General features: G+C 46.4%; 1 pseudogene; it reads right to left on the bottom strand.

Moving 5' to 3' along the window:
• Positions 1–17,144, bottom strand: part of LOC115128801 (triple functional domain protein-like) — a 141,183-nt pseudogene that overhangs the window by 11,070 nt on the left and 112,969 nt on the right.

Raw genomic sequence — 17,144 nt, 5'->3', positions numbered from 1 at the left:
TCAAGGCTTACATTGAGGGTTGGATACAGCACTCAAGGCTTACATTGAGGGTTGGATACAGCACTCAAGGCTTACATTGAGGGTTGGATACAGCACTCAAGGCTTACATTGAGGGTTGGATACAGCACTCAAGGCTTACATTGAGGGATGGATACAGCACTCAAGGCTTACATTGAGGGTTGGATACAGCACTCAAGGCTTACATTGAGGGTTGGATACAGCACTCAAGGCTTACATTGAGGGTTGGATACAGCACTCAAGGCTTACATTGAGGATGGATACAGCACTCAAGGCTTACATTGAGGGATGGATACAGCACTCAAGGCTTACATTGAGGATGGATACAGCACTCAAGGCTTACATTGAGGATGGATACAGCACTCAAGGCTTACATTGAGGGTTGGATACAGCACTCAAGGCTTACATTGAGGGTTGGATACAGCACTCAAGGCTTACATTGAGGGATGGATACAGCACTCAAGGCTTACATTGAGGGTTGGATACAGCACTCAAGGCTTACATTGAGGGATGGATACAGCACTCAAGGCTTACATTGAGGGTTGGATACAGCACTCAAGGCTTACATTGAGGGTTGGATACAGCACTCAAGGCTTACATTGAGGGTTGGATACAGCACTCAAGGCTTACATTGAGGGTTGGATACAGCACTCAAGGCTTACATTGAGGGATGGATACAGCACTCAAGGCTTACATTGAGGGATGGATACAGCACTCAAGGCTTACATTGAGGGATGGATACAGCACTCAAGGCTTACATTGTCTTTCGATGCAGAAAAACGCAGAAAAAAAATATTAAGGGAAAGAAAAGGAGAGAAACTGTGTTGTTGCTTGGAATTAAATACACATTTCCATAGGATCTATAGACGATACCTTGATGCTGTTCTTGTATAGGAAGCCAGGCATGGAGAAGCCTCTCTTCTTGTCCAGTGGCTCGCTGAAGATGACAATCTGTTCAAAGAGGAAGACCCTTCTCTCCCTCATTCTCCCTCCTCCTCCCTCGGGGTCTGATACCATGAAGGTGTCCTGGAGCAGCAGACGACCCTGGGCCACAATCTTACCCTGGAGGGCGGAGGAAGGCGAAATAAAGAAAGAAAGTAGGAAACAAAAGTGAGTAGCAAAATGTAAGAAGAGGTGAAGAACGAAAACGATAAGGGAGACAGAGGAGGGCAGAGAGGAAGGACAGAAAATAAGACCATGTGAAATTGGTGGGTTGATTGATCTATTCTTAAGTCTTTAAATGTTTGATATTCTGTTTTGTTGTGTAACTATTTAATGTCAGGGTGATCTTACGTCAAATCCTTGGAGTCGCCCCACGTTCATCATATCGTTGCATCTCTTTGGTACGATGCACATGATCTCAACTCCTTTCTGTAGGCCACACACACACACACACACACACACACACACACACACACACACACACACACACACACAATGGGTTAAAAAAACACATGGTTAAGGAAATAAAATATAGTATAAAAATGTATAAAAGAAAATGAAAAGACTACAGGAAAGACAGTGTCCTCTCTTCCTCACCTCCAACTCTACTGAATCCAACCCTGCCTTTTTAGAAAATTTGAGGAAGTCCTACGAACAAAACCAGACACATATTTGATATTACCAAAAGGTGAAAGATAATGATTACCCAATGATAAGACAACATGTTAGAGTAAGGTAACAAACTGATTCGATACTGGGCCCCCTGGTACGGCTAAGAAATGGGTGTGATTTAGCATCCGCTGCTGGACAACTAAGAACATGATAATGTACAGCACTTAGTTCCCTAACATTTACATTACATTATAGTCATTTAGCAGACTTACAATCATCACAAGACGATGTTGAAAACACACACAGACCCACCCACTCTACCTACCTTGAGCAGTAGTTGGTACTTCATGATTCTCTGGACGGGTTTGATGAGGAGGTCAGTGATCTGGAGACGCTGACCGAGACGTTGTTTCAGGTCCTCGAAGTAGGTGTCGATGTACTCTGACACGATGTGTTCCGACTTGGGCTTGTTCTGACAGTACACTATGTACATGTGGAGCCTCCGCTCCTGAAGACCGAACACACACACACACACAGGGTTAGGATACTGTAGATATATACACACACACACTCACTCACTCACTCACTCACTCACTCACTCACTCACTCACTCACTCACTCACTCACTCACTCACTCACTCACTCACTCACTCACTCACTCACTCACTCACTCACTCACTCACTCACTCACACAGCAACAGTCAATCACTCACATGTTTGACGAACAGAGCTCCAAGTCGGTCAGGGTCTTCCAGACACTTCTCTAACTCGCCCATGAAGAAACTACAGAGAGAAAGAGAGAGGGTTAGCAAGGCATATCCATTATATGTTGTGTGTGTGTGTGTGTGTGTGTGGGTGTGTATGTCATACTCTCTGTGCCAGTCGTAGATCTGGTGGATGTTTCCAAAGACTATCTTGTCTTTTCCCTTCATATCGTCTGGTACCCCTTCCTCCTTCATCCGAGTCATATAGCTCTGAAACACACACACACACACACACACACACACACACACACACACACACACACACACACACACACACACACACACACACACACACACACACACGAACATCAATTAACTCTAGAGGAAGAGGAAGTGAGGTCAGAGGGAGGGAGGAAGTAATGTGTTTGGACTCACCTCCACCACCAGGCCCAGGTCTCTGACGTAGTCCCTCTCTGTCTCTACCAGCTCCAACAACACATAACTATACAGAGAGAGAGACAGAGAGAGACAGAGAGAGAGGGTCAGTAACATGTCTTAAACAAGAGTGTCAAACGAATAAAATGACTTTCAGTGTACAGTGTCCATATTACGATAGCTTCAGTCAAATGGTGCTGAGACTAAGTTTGTCCTAATATGGACACTAACATTGAGCGAGAGAGAGTGAGTTACCGAAAGTGCTAGTGATCCATGTTGGAAACAAATGGAATTGCTTTAACACCTTATAACCAATACATCTATCAATCCAGTACATACTGCCGTCGCTTGAGGAAGCCAGTCTTGCGCTCTTCCATCTCATCGATGGGAGAGGAGGATGAGAGGAGGGAGTTGTCAGAGGGGTTGAAGGAGGGAGAGCTGCTGTCCCCGTGATCTACTGAGAGAGAGCTAGGCCTGTCCTCTAGAGCCTGGAGAGAGAGTGAGAGAAAGAGGGAGAGAGAAAGAGAGGGAGAAAGAAAGAGGTAGATTGTAAACGAGACAATGCCTCCCTGTGTGTGTGTATATATATATATATGTACATGTGTATTTGTGTGTGTATGTATATGTGTGTGTGTGTATGTATATGTGCGTGTGTGTATGTATGTGTGCGTGTGTATATATATATATATATATATATATATATATATATATGTGTGTGTATGTATGTGCGTGCGTGTGTATATGTATATTTGTGTGTGTATGTGTACAGTGCCTTGCGAAAGTATTCGGCCCCGTTGAACTTTGTGACCTTTTGCCACATTTCAGGCTTCAAACATAAAGATATAAAACTGTATTTTTTTGTGAAGAATCAACAACAAGTGGGACACAATCATGAAGTGGAACAACATTTATTGGATATTTCAATCTTTTTTAACAAATCAAAAACTGAAAAATTGGGCGTGCAAAATTAGGCCTCTCTCATCTTTTTAAGTCGGAGAACTTGCACAATTGGTGGCTGAGTAAATACTTTTTTGCCCCACTGTATATAATAATGGCACAGGACATACACATGTCTTGTCTGCTAAATGAACAAACCCGGACTTGAACCCGATCAAACATCTCTGGAGAAACCTGAAAATAGCTGTGCAGCAACGCTCCCCATCCAACCTGACAGAGCTTGAGAGGATCTGCAGAGAAGAATGTGAGAAACTCCCCAAATACAGGTGTGCCAAGTTTGTAGTGTCATACCTAAAAAGACTTGAGGCTGTAATCGCTGTCAAAGGTGCTTCAACAAAGTTCTGAGTAAAGGGTCTGAATACTTATTTATATTTAATACATTTGCAACTGTTTTTAAACATCTGTTTTTGCTTTGTCCTTATGGGGTATTGTGTGTCGATTGATGAGAAAAAACAACAATTGAATCAATTTCAGAATAAGGCTGTAATGTAACAAAATGTGGAAAAAGTCAAGGGGTCTGAATACTTTCCGAATGCACTGCATATTAATGAACGGACAATTACCGTGAGAACGGCAGTCTTTTGCATGACAATAACCGGCTGACAAAATGTTATGACCACCACAGCCATAGTCCTCACCATCTTGCTCTTGACCAGTTCCTCGATGGCGCTCACCAGCTCTGCTGCGCTGGGCGTCTCAGAACTGCACGGCCGGACGGACAGACGGGAGGAGCTCTGGACAGGGATGCAGGGAGAAAGGTGTTAACATATTCCCCTCAGCGTAGTCTTACTACATGATTTGGCTTCATTTAATACCATTCCTGTTCAGTTATCCATCAAACAACCAATCAATAAAAGTTCACTTGTGGAACACCCTTTCAAGGGAGAAAATTCAAAACATTTCATCTGGAGAGATGGACCCAAAACTACTGAAAAGACAATTTAAGAAAACATTTTTTTCTTCTGGATAGATCCCCAAATACTCCTGAGGCATGTAGCCTGTATGTTGGTGATGTCTAAGTCGGATGTTGGTTTGTTTACCATGACGTCCCTCTACAATGTTACCGTTATGGTTGTATTTTTGATCCGCTGCTCTCAATGAATGATCCAATGTTGACCAGAACAAGAAAGAGGTTCTGATATGAAGTTGAAGGGTAAAGTGAATCTATGATCACTAAAAGAAAGTGCTTAACGTGATAAAAGGGGAAACAGTCTGCAATGAGTCTCCTAGGAACGAGGTCAAATCTATGACATTGAAAAACAAGAGCAGGAAAGAGGTTACACAGGTGTGCAAGTGAGAAACTAAAAGTAAAAAATAAGTAAAAAAGAAAGTGTAAGAGAGTGTAAATGAGAGAGGTTAATGTTAGGAGATGTAATAAAGAAAGTGTAAGAGAGTGTAAATGAGAGAGGTTAATGTTAGGAGATGTAATAAAGAAAGTGTAAGAGAGTGTAAATGAGAGAGGTTAATGTTAGGAGATGTAAAAAAGAAAGTGTAAGAGACTGTAAATGAGGTTAATGCTAGGAGATGTAATAAAGAGAAAGTGTATGAGATGTGAAATCATTATAATAATAATAATAAGGGAATTGGAAAACGTGTATAAACGATAATGAACTGGAACTGGCCCTTGAAAGAGAAAAAAGAGATGTTAAGCGTAAGATATGAGCTTTAAAGAATCAGAGAATAGAAAATAAAGATGTGAGATGAGTTAAATATGAACTGTACACTGCAGAAGGACATTGATAAAGAAAGGAGGGACAATAAAGTGTATGAGAGTCTCACCCTTGCTGTGCTGTCTCCAGACTGTGCTGTGCCCCACTAAGGGTCTGTGTGTGATGGGGTGTTGGGCTGCAACCTCTGGCCACGCCAGGGCTTACAGTAGGTGCCAATTAATCACACGGTGCAATGGGGTTAACGCACACAGGGGGTGAAGACGGGTGAGGAGGGGTGAGGAGGAGGGAGTAAGGGGGGTCTGAGTCATCGGTTTGTCTGTACGAGTGTTCCCAACGCAAGACGTTGCCCTTAGGTACAGATCTAGGATCAGTTTGCACCAATTTGATCCGGAATAGTGTGAAAGAACGCAAAACTGACCTTGCATCAGCGTCTAGAGACTTCTACCTACTCAGCTCTGCATGTGCCTCCGAGTTATTCTGAGGGTGCAATCACGCAACAAACGGAGGAGTTACCAGGCAACGAGGCAGATAAATATATATATTTTTAAATGTAAAAGTGCATAATAAAACGTAATGTCGTTTTTTGAAGGAACTAGTCTTGATGATGATAAAATGTAAAATAATCCAAACTAGAAACTAAAGATGGAGAGGGGGAGTAATTCTATAGTTGAATAAAGCCCTGCAGATACTGAGAGCAGAGAGTGAGCACATTTGGGCGTAGAAGAGAGGCTGAGAGAGCAAGCGAGAGTAAGGTAGGCAGAATAAAAGAGAGAGAGAGAGAGACGTTTGGAAGAGTGTCCTTTTCCTCAGAGAGAAACCTAGAAAGACAGGAACGGCGTAAAACCTCTACATCTGTTGTCCTTCAACTAACTTTCATAAGAAGAACTGGAAGAAAAACAGCAACTACGTCTATAGTACAGTTACCGATAGGGGGAACAGAGAGAGGAGAGAGAGTGAGAGAGAGGAGAGAGAGTGTGAGAGAGAGGAGAGAGAACTGAAGTATCGAGGGAAGAGGAGGGAGAGAGAGAGATGGAAGGATTGTTTCAGGAGATGGAGAGGTATGGAAACTGAGACAAAGCAAAGACAGGACATAAATCAAGGTAATGCTATAGCATGGTAAACAGTAAACAGACAGCAAACCAACGATACAGTCGGAAACAAAAACAAAAAGAGAAACACAAATTAGTGTCAGAGAAAAACGCTGCTGTGCCAAGAAAAGGTGAATCCACGACGGCAATAGTAACTGATGCATTTCCTTGCATTTCTATTCCAATAGCAGCCTCAATGTTTCATAATCAATTTTCATCGAGGCCTGTATTCACAAAGAGTCTCCGAGTAGGATCAGTTCTGCCTTTCATCGTAATGAATAAGAGAAGGGACCCAATCCCAGATCAGCACTCTTACTCTGAGACGTTTTGTGAATTATGGCCCCTGCTAAGAAGGACGTGATAAGAAAACTAACTCAAATTTATGTAATGTTTGTCTGTAGAATATAATAACAAAAGAATCAAACTCATGACTAAATCATAGGAGAGAGAAACCGTAACAGAAAGGATGAGTTCGCTGGGTGGGAGATCTTCGATTTACATTGTAGTCATTTAGTAGACACTCTTATCCAGAGAGACTTACAGAAGCAATTAGGGTGAAGTGCCTTGTTCAAGGGCACATTTTGTACTATTTTTATTAACAACAACAAAAAACATTGAATTAATCAAATATTATTATCAGTCTTCTTTCCCAAATGAAGGGTAGTTGAAATGGGGGTAGTTTAGGGTTGTTACTGGTTATAAACCAATCTGTCATTTTTGATGCGTCTACCAGTTGATCTCGGCTCTCTTTTCTTTTACCCCCCTCTCCACCCCTCCACCTTACCCTCCTGAGAGTCAGGATGACCTATTCTCGACCTCCCCTCTCCCCTAACCCTTACCTTGTCGTCCTGTGCGTCAGGCTGCAGTAGGCTGTGTTGCTGGATGGCCATGGGGGGTGGTAGGGGTACAGAGTCGGCCCCCTCCTCACCCTCCTCCTCTCCACAGCTCTGCATCCCAGAGGACGAGGACTTGGACAGGGTCCCACTAGAGAGGCCCTCGTTACGCACTCTCTGTAGAGGAGAGAGAGAGAAGAGAGGGAAAGAGGTTAGATAGAGATAGAGACAGACAGAGGAGAGAGTAGAGAGAGGAGAGAGGGTATAGAGAGGAGAGAGGGAGAGGGAAAGAGGTTAGATAGAGATAGAGACAGACAGAGGAGAGAGGAGAGAGAGGAGAGAGGGGAGAGGTTAGATAGAGATAGAGACAGACAGAGGAGAGAGGAGAGAGAGGAGCGAGAGGGAGAGGGAAGAGGTTAGATAGAGATAGAGACAGACAGAGGAGAGAGTAGAGAGAGGAGAGAGAGGGAGAGGGAAGAGGTTAGATAGAGATAGAGACAGACAGAGGAGAGAGTAGAGAGGAGAGAGGGAGAGGGAAGAGGTTAGATAGAGATAGAGACAGACAGAGGAGAGAGTAGAGAGAGGAGAGAGAGAGGGAAGAGGTTAGATAGAGATAGAGACAGACAGAGGAGAGAGGAGAGAGAGGAGAGAGAGGAGAGAGAAAGAGGTTAGATAGCGATAGAGACAGACAGAGGAGAGAGTAGAGAGGAGCGAGGGAAGAGGTTAGATAGAGATAGAGACAGACAGAGGAGAGAGTAGAGAGGAGCGAGAGGGAGAGGGAAGAGGTTAGATAGAGATAGAGACAGACAGAGGAGAGAGTAGAGAGGAGAGAGGGAGAGGGAAGAGGTTAGATAGAGATAGAGACAGACAGAGGAGAGAGTAGAGAGGAGCGAGAGGGAGAGGGAAGAGGTTAGATAGAGATAGAGACAGACAGAGTAGAGAGTAGAGAGGAGCGAGAGGGAGAGGGAAGAGGTTAGATAGAGATAGAGACAGACAGAGGAGAGAGTAGAGAGAGGAGAGAGGGTATAGAGAGGAGAGAGGGAGAGGGAAAGAGGTTAGATAGAGATAGAGACATACAGAGGAGAGAGTAGAGAGGAGCGAGAGGGAGAGGGAAGAGGTTAGATAGAGATAGAGACAGACAGAGGAGAGAGTAGAGAGAGGAGAGAGAGGGAGAGGGAAGAGGTTAGATAGAGATAGAGACAGACAGAGGAGAGAGTAGAGAGAGGAGAGAGAAAAAGAGGTTAGATAGAGATAGAGACAGACAGAGGAGAGAGTAGAGAGAGGAGAGAGAAAGAGGTTAGATAGAGATAGAGACAGACAGAGGAGAGAGTAGAGAGGAGAGAGGGAGAGGGAAGAGGTTAGATAGAGATAGAGACAGACAGAGGAGAGAGTAGAGAGAGGAGAAAGAGGGAGAGGGAAGAGGTTAGAAAGAGATAGAGACAGACAGAGGAGAGAGTAGAGAGAGGAGAGAGAAAGAGGTTAGATAGAGATAGAGACAGACAGAGGAGAGAGTAGAGAGGAGAGAGAAAAAGAGGTTAGATAGAGATAGAGACAGACAGAGTAGAGAGTAGAGAGAGGAGATAGAGGGAGAGGGAAGAAGTTAGATAGAGATAGAGACAGACAGAGGAGAGAGGAGAGAGAAAAAGAGGTTAGATAGAGATAGAGACAGACAGAGTAGAGAGTAGAGAGAGGAGAGAGAGGAGGAGGGAAGATGTTAGATAGAGATAGAGACAGACAGAGGAGAGAGTAGAGAGAGGAGAGAGAAAAAGAGGTTAGATAGAGATAGAGACAGACAGAGGAGAGAGTAGAGAGGAGAGAGGGAGAGGGAAGAGGTTAGATAGAGATAGAGACAGACAGAGGAGAGAGTAGAGAGAGGAGAGAGGGTATAGAGAGGAGAGAGGGAGAGGGAAAGAGGTTAGATAGAGATAGAGACAGACAGAGTAGAGAGTAGAGAGAGGAGAGAGAGGGAGAGGGAAGAGGTTAGGTAGAGATAGAGACAGACAGAGGAGAGAGTAGAGAGAGGGTATAGAGAGGGTATAGAGAGGAGAGAGGGAGAGGGAAAGAGGTTAGATAGAGATAGAGACAGACAGAGTAGAGAGTAGAGAGAGGAGAGAGAGGGAGAGGGAAGAGGTTAGATAGAGATAGAGACAGACAGAGGAGAGAGTAGAGAGAGGAGAGAGAGGGAAGAGGTTAGATAGAGATAGACAGAGGAGAGAGTAGAGAGAGGAAAGAGAAAGAGGTTAGATAGAGATAGAGACAGACAGAGGAGAGAGTAGAGAGGAGAGAGATTAGATAGAGATAGAGACAGACAGAGGAGAGAGTAGAGAGGAGAGAGGGAGAGCGAAGAGGTTAGATAGAGATAGAGACAGACAGAGGAGAGAGTAGAGAGAGGAGAGAGGGTATAGAGAGGAGAGAGGGAGAGGGAAAGAGATTAGATAGAGATAGAGACAGACAGAGTAGAGAGGAGAGAGAGGAGAGAGAGGGAGAGGGAAGAGGTTAGATAGAGATAGAGACAGACAGAGGAGAGAGTAGAGAGAGGAGAGAGGGTATAGAGAGGAGAGAGGGAGAGGGAAAGAGGTTAGATAGAGATAGAGACAGACAGAGTAGAGAGTAGAGAGGGAAGAGGTTAGATAGAGATAGAGACAGACAGAGGAGAGAGTAGAGAGAGGAGAGAGAAAAAGAGGTTAGATAGAGATAGAGACAGACAGAGTAGAGAGTAGAGAGAGGAGAGAGAGGGAGAGGGAGAGGGAAGAGGTTAGATAGAGATAGAGACAGACAGAGGAGAGAGTAGAGAGAGGGAGAGGGAAGAGGTTAGATAGAGATAGAGACAGACAGAGGAGAGAGTAGAGAGAGGAGAGAGAGGGAGAGGGAAGAGGTTAGATAGAGATAGAGACAGACAGAGGAGAGAGTAGAGAGAGGAGAGAGAAAAAGAGGTTAGATAGAGATAGAAACAGACAGAGGAGAGAGTAGAGAGAGGAGAGAGAAAAAGAGGTTAGATAGAGATAGAGACAGACAGAGGAGAGAGAAAAAGAGGTTAGATAGAGAGAGGAGAGAGAGGAGAGAGAGGGAGAGGGAAGAGGTTAGATAGAGATAGAGACAGACAGAGGAGAGAGTAGAGAGAGGAGAGAGAAAAAGAGGTTAGATAGAGATAGAGGAGAGAGTAGAGAGAGGAGAGAGAAAGAGGTTAGATAGAGATAGAGACAGACAGAGTAGAGAGAGGAGAGAGAAAAAGAGGTTAGATAGAGATAGAGACAGACAGAGTAGAGAGAGGAGAGAGAAAAAGAGGTTAGATAGAGATAGAGACAGACAGAGTAGAGAGAGGAGAGAGAAAAAGAGGTTAGATAGAGACAGACAGAGGAGAGAGTAGAGAGGGGAGAGAGAGGGAGAGGGAAGAGGTTAGATAGAGATAGAGACAGACAGAGTAGAGAGTAGAGAGAGGAGAGAGAGGGAGAGGGAAGAGGTTAGATAGAGATAGAGACAGACAGAGGAGAGAGTAGAGAGGAGAGAGAAAGAGGTTAGATAGAGATAGAGACAGACAGAGGAGAGAGTAGAGAGAGGAGAGAGGGTATAGAGAGGAGAGAGGGAGAGGGAAAGAGGTTAGATAGAGATAGAGACAGACAGAGTAGAGAGGAGAGAGAGGAGAGAGGGAAGAGGTTAGATAGAGATAGAGACAGACAGAAAAGAGAGTAGAGAGAGGAGAGAGAAAAAGAGGTTAGATAGAGATAGAGACAGACAGAGTAGAGAGTAGAGAGAGGAGAGAGAGGGAAGAGGTTAGATAGAGATAGAGACAGACAGAGGAGAGAGTAGAGAGAGGGAGAGGGAAGAGGTTAGATAGAGATAGAGACAGACAGAGGAGAGAGTAGAGAGAGGAGAGAGAGGGAGAGGGAAGAGGTTAGATAGAGATAGAGACAGACAGAGGAGAGAGTAGAGAGAGGAGAGAGAAAAAGAGGTTAGATAGAGATAGAGACAGACAGAGGAGAGAGTAGAGAGAGGAGAGAGAAAGAGGTTAGATAGAGATAGAGACAGACAGAAAAGAGAGTAGAGAGAGGAGAGAGAAAAAGAGGTTAGATAGAGATAGAGACAGACAGAGTAGAGAGTAGAGAGAGGAGAGAGAGGGAAGAGGTTAGATAGAGATAGAGACAGACAGAGGAGAGAGTAGAGAGAGGAGAGAGAGGGAGAGGGAAGAGGTTAGATAGAGATAGAGACAGACAGAGGAGAGAGTAGAGAGAGGAGAGAGAAAAAGAGGTTAGATAGAGATAGAGACAGACAGAGGAGAGAGTAGAGAGAGGAGAGAGGGTATAGAGAGGAGAGAGGGAGAGGGAAAGAGGTTAGATAGAGATAGAGATAGAGACAGACAGAGTAGAGAGTAGAGAGAGTAGAGAGAGGAGAGAGGGAGAGGGTAGAGAGAGGAGAGGGTAGAGAGAGGAGAGAGGGTAGAGAGAGGAGAGAGGGTAGAGAGAGGAGAGAGGGAGAGGGAAAGAGGTTAGATAGAGATAGAGACAGACAGAGTAGAGAGTAGAGAGAGGAGAGGGTAGAGAGAGGAGAGAGGGAGAGGGTAGAGAGAGGGTAGAGAGAGGAGAGAGGGTAGAGAGAGGAGAGAGGGAGAGGGTAGAGAGAGGAGAGAGGGTAGAGAGAGAGAGAGAGGGTAGAGAGAGGAGAGAGGGAGAGGGTAGAGAGAGGAGAGAGGGTAGAGAGAGGGAGAGAGGGTAGAGAGAGGAGAGAGGGAGAGGGTAGAGAGAGGAGAGAGGGTAGAGAGAGGAGAGAGGGTAGAGAGAGGAGAGAGGGTAGAGAGAGGAGAGAGGGAGAGAGGAGAGAGGGTAGAGAGAGGAGAGGGTAGAGAGAGGAGAGAGGGTAGAGAGAGGAGAGAGGGTAGAGAGAGGAGAGAGGGTAGAGAGAGGAGAGAGGGAGAGGGAAAGAGAGGTTAGATAGAGATAGAGACAGACAGAGTAGAGAGTAGAGAGAGGAGAGAGGGAAGAGGTTAGATAGAGATAGAGACAGACAGAGGAGAGAGTAGAGAGAGGAGAGAGAAAAAGAGGTTAGATAGAGATAGAGACAGACAGAGTAGAGAGTAGAGAGAGGAGAGAGAGGGAGAGGGAAGAGGTTAGATAGAGATAGAGACAGACAGAGGAGAGAGTAGAGAGAGGGAGAGGAAGAGGTTAGATAGAGATAGAGACAGACAGAGGAGAGAGTAGAGAGAGGGAGAGAGAGGGAGAGGGAAGAGGTTAGATAGAGATAGAGACAGACAGAGGAGAGAGTAGAGAGAGGAGAGAGAAAAAGAGGTTAGATAGAGATAGAGACAGACAGAGGAGAGAGTAGAGAGAGGAGAGAGAAAAAGAGGTTAGATAGAGATAGAGACAGACAGAGTAGAGAGTAGAGAGAGGAGAGGGTAGAGAGAGGAGAGAGGGAGAGGGTAGAGAGAGGGTAGAGAGAGGAGAGAGGGTAGAGAGAGGAGAGAGGGAGAGGGTAGAGAGAGGAGAGAGGGTAGAGAGAGGAGAGAGGGTAGAGAGAGGAGAGAGGGAGAGGGTAGAGAGAGGAGAGAGGGTAGAGAGAGGAGAGAGGGTAGAGAGAGGAGAGAGGGAGAGGGTAGAGAGAGGAGAGAGGGTAGAGAGAGGAGAGAGGGTAGAGAGAGGAGAGAGGGTAGAGAGAGGAGAGAGGGTAGAGAGAGGAGAGAGGGAGAGAGGAGAGAGGGTAGAGAGAGGAGAGGGTAGAGAGAGGAGAGAGGGTAGAGAGAGGAGAGAGGGAGAGGGTAGAGAGAGGAGAGAGGGTAGAGAGAGGAGAGAGGGTAGATAGAGATAGAGACAGACAGAGGAGAGAGTAGAGAGAGAAGAGAGAAAAAGAGGTTAGATAGAGAGAGGAGAGAGAGGAGAGAGAGGGAGAGGGAAGAGGTTAGATAGAGATAGAGACAGACAGAGGAGAGAGTAGAGAGAGAAGAGAGAAAAAGAGGTTAGATAGAGATAGAGGAGAGAGTAGAGAGAGGAGAGAGAAAGAGGTTAGATAGAGATAGAGACAGACAGAGGAGAGAGTAGAGAGGAGATAGAAAAAGAGGTTAGATAGAGATAGAGACAGACAGAGGAGAGAGTAGAGAGAGGAGAGAGAAAAAGAGGTTAGATAGAGATAGAGACAGACAGAGGAGAGAGTAGAGAGGAGAGAGAAAAAGAGGTTAGATAGAGATAGAGACAGACAGAGTAGAGAGAGGAGAGAGAGGAGAGAGAGGGAGAGGGAAGAGGTTAGATAGAGATAGAGACAGACAGAGGAGAGAGTAGAGAGAGAAGAGAGAAAAAGAGGTTAGATAGAGATAGAGGAGAGAGTAGAGAGAGGAGAGAGAAAGAGGTTAGATAGAGATAGAGACAGACAGAGGAGAGAGTAGAGAGGAGATAGAAAAAAGAGGTTAGATAGAGATAGAGACAGACAGAGGAGAGAGTAGAGAGAGGAGAGAGAAAAAGAGGTTAGATAGAGATAGAGACAGACAGAGGAGAGAGTAGAGAGGAGAGAGAAAAAGAGGTTAGATAGAGATAGAGACAGACAGAGTAGAGAGAGGAGAGAGAAAAAGAGGTTAGATAGAGATAGAGACAGACAGAGTAGAGAGAGGAGAGAGAAAAAGAGGTTAGATAGAGACAGACAGAGGAGAGAGTAGAGAGGGGAGAGAGAGGGAGAGGGAAGAGGTTAGATAGAGATAGAGACAGACAGAGTAGAGAGTAGAGAGAAAAAGAGGTTAGATAGAGATAGAGACAGACAGAGTAGAGAGAGGAGAGAGAAAAAGAGGTTAGATAGAGACAGACAGAGGAGAGAGTAGAGAGAGGAGAGAGAGGGAGAGGGAAGAGGTTAGATAGAGATAGAGACAGACAGAGGAGAGAGTAGAGAGAGGAGAGAGAAAAAGAGGTTAGATAGAGATAGAGACAGACAGAGGAGAGAGTAGAGAGAGGAGAGAGAAAGAGGTTAGATAGAGATAGAGACAGACAGAGGAGAGAGTAGAGAGAGGAGAGAGAAAGAGGTTAGATAGACATAGAGACAGACAGAGGAGAGAGTAGAGAGGAGAGAGAAAGAGGTTAGATAGAGATAGAGACAGACAGAGGAGAGAGTAGAGAGAGGAGAGAGAGGGAAGAGGTTAGATAGAGATAGAGACAGACAGAGTAGAGAGGAGAGAGAGGAGAGAGGGAAGAGGTTAGATAGAGATAGAGACAGACAGAAAAGAGAGTAGAGAGAGGAGAGAGAAAAAGAGGTTAGATAGAGATAGAGACAGACAGAGTAGAGAGTAGAGAGAGGAGAGAGAGGGAAGAGGTTAGATAGAGATAGAGACAGACAGAGGAGAGAGGGAGAGGGAAGAGGTTAGATAGAGATAGAGACAGACAGAGGAGAGAGTAGAGAGAGGAGAGAGAGGGAGAGGGAAGAGGTTAGATAGAGATAGAGACAGACAGAGGAGAGAGTAGAGAGAGGAGAGAGAAAAATAGGTTAGATAGATAGAGACAGACAGAGGAGAGAGTAGAGAGAGGAGAGAGAAAGAGGTTAGATAGAGATAGAGACAGACAGAGTAGAGAGTAGAGAGAGGAGAGAGAGGAGAGAGGGAGAGGGAAAGAGGTTAGATAGAGATAGAGACAGACAGAGGAGAGAGTAGAGAGAGGAGAGAGGGTATAGAGAGGAGAGAGGGAGAGGGAAAGAGGTTAGATAGAGATAGAGACAGACAGAGTAGAGAGTAGAGAGAGTAGAGAGAGGAGAGAGGGAGAGGGTAGAGAGAGGAGAGGGTAGAGAGAGGAGAGGGTAGAGAGAGGAGAGAGGGTAGAGAGAGGAGAGAGGGTAGAGAGAGGAGAGAGGGAGAGGGAAAGAGGTTAGATAGAGATAGAGACAGACAGAGTAGAGAGTAGAGAGAGGAGAGGGTAGAGAGAGGAGAGAGGGAGAGGGTAGAGAGAGGGTAGAGAGAGGAGAGAGGGTAGAGAGAGGAGAGAGGGAGAGGGTAGAGAGAGGAGAGAGGGTAGAGAGAGGAGAGGGTAGAGAGAGGAGAGGGTAGAGAGAGGAGAGAGGGTAGAGAGAGGAGAGAGGGTAGAGAGAGGAGAGAGGGAGAGGGAAAGAGGTTAGATAGAGATAGAGACAGACAGAGTAGAGAGTAGAGAGAGGAGAGGGTAGAGAGAGGAGAGAGGGAGAGGGTAGAGAGAGGGTAGAGAGAGGGAGAGAGAGGGTAGAGAGAGGAGAGAGGGAGAGGGTAGAGAGAGGAGAGAGGGTAGAGAGAGGAGAGAGGGTAGAGAGAGGAGAGAGGGAGAGGGTAGAGAGAGGAGAGAGGGTAGAGAGAGGAGAGAGGGTAGAGAGAGGAGAGAGGGAGAGGGTAGAGAGAGGAGAGAGGGTAGAGAGAGGAGAGAGGGAGAGAGGAGAGAGGGTAGAGAGAGAGAGGGTAGAGAGAGGAGAGAGGGTAGAGAGAGGAGAGAGGGAGAGGGTAGAGAGAGGAGAGAGGGTAGAGAGAGGAGAGAGGGTAGAGAGAGGAGAGAGGAGAGAGGGTAGAGAGAGGAGAGAGGGTAGAGAGAGGAGAGAGGGAGAGGGTAGAGAGAGGAGAGAGGGTAGAGAGAGGAGAGAGGGTAGAGAGAGGAGAGAGGGTAGAGAGAGGGTAGAGAGAGGAGAGAGGGAGAGGGTAGAGAGAGGAGAGAGGGTAGAGAGAGGAGAGAGGGTAGAGAGAGGAGAGAGGGAGAGGGTAGAGAGAGGAGAGAGGGTAGAGAGAGGAGAGAGGGTAGAGAGAGGAGAGAGGGTAGAGAGAGGAGAGAGGGTAGAGAGAAAGAGAAGACACAGACACACAGAAGACTTTGAGTCTCCCCCTTACCTCCTCCACAGTCTCGTCCTGGGGTGTAGCAGCGCTGTCGTCAGAGTCTTTCTGGGTGCTGCCCGTCATCTCGCCACTCTTCCTCACCTTCTTGTGTTTGTGCGCCAGCTTCTTCACGTGCCCGTCTGCCTTGCCACTGCTCAGACGACGCACTGGGCTGGTCAGCCACTTACGCAGGGTGTTACCTGGGACAAGGCGGTAGAGAATGTTAACACTGACATCTAGGCACGCACAATCACACACCTTCTCCTTTTCCACCACTGTGAATTTAGAACTGTTTGTTCAATCCCTTTGCAAAAAATTGGCGAGGTGAGTGTGTTTACCTGGTCGTTTAGGTCCCGGCGAGGTGTGTGTGTTTACCTGGTCGTTTCGGTCCGGGCGAGGTGAGTGTGTTTACCTGGTCGTTTAGGTCCCGGCGAGGTGTGTGTGTTTACCTGGTCGTTTAGGTCCCGGCGAGGTGTGTGTGTTTACCTGGTCGTTTAGGTCCCGGCGAGGTGTGTGTGTTTACCTGGTCGTTTAGGTCCCGGCGAGGTGTGTGTGTTTACCTGGTCGTTTAGGTCCGGGCGAGGTGTGTGTGTTTACCTGGTCGTTTCGGTCCGGGCGAGGTGTGTGTGTTTACCTGGTCGTTTAGGTCCGGGCGAGGTGTGTGTGTTTACCTGGTCGTTTAGGTCCCGGCGAGGTGTGTGTGTTTACCTGGTCGTTTAGGTCCCGGCGAGGTGTGTGTGTTTACCTGGTCGTTTAGGTCCCGGCGAGGTGTGTGTGTTTACCTGGTCGTTTCGGTCCGGGCGAGGTGTGTGTGTTTACCTGGTCGTTTAGGTCCGGGCGAGGTGTGTGTGTTTACCTGGTCGTTTAGGTCCGGGCGAGGTGTGTGAGCCCATGCCGTGATGTCCGGGCTGCAGGGTGGCAGAGGAGCCTGGCATGATGGAGTCATTACTACACACTGACAGAGTGTCTGGATAGGAGGAGAGGGAGAGCGAAAGAGAGGTTATCAAAGTCTTGAACACACCCATAACACATCTAATAATAACCATCATTATAACCTGGGGTGTTCCAGCCCTGAATGCTGATTGGCTGACAGCCGTGGT

This window comes from Oncorhynchus nerka, linkage group LG4 (genome assembly GCF_034236695.1).
Source record: "Oncorhynchus nerka isolate Pitt River linkage group LG4, Oner_Uvic_2.0, whole genome shotgun sequence".
NCBI classification, from domain to species: Eukaryota; Metazoa; Chordata; class Actinopteri; order Salmoniformes; family Salmonidae; genus Oncorhynchus; species Oncorhynchus nerka.
Note: the sequence above shows the minus strand (reverse complement) of the source record. Positions and strands in the feature narration are given on the sequence as shown.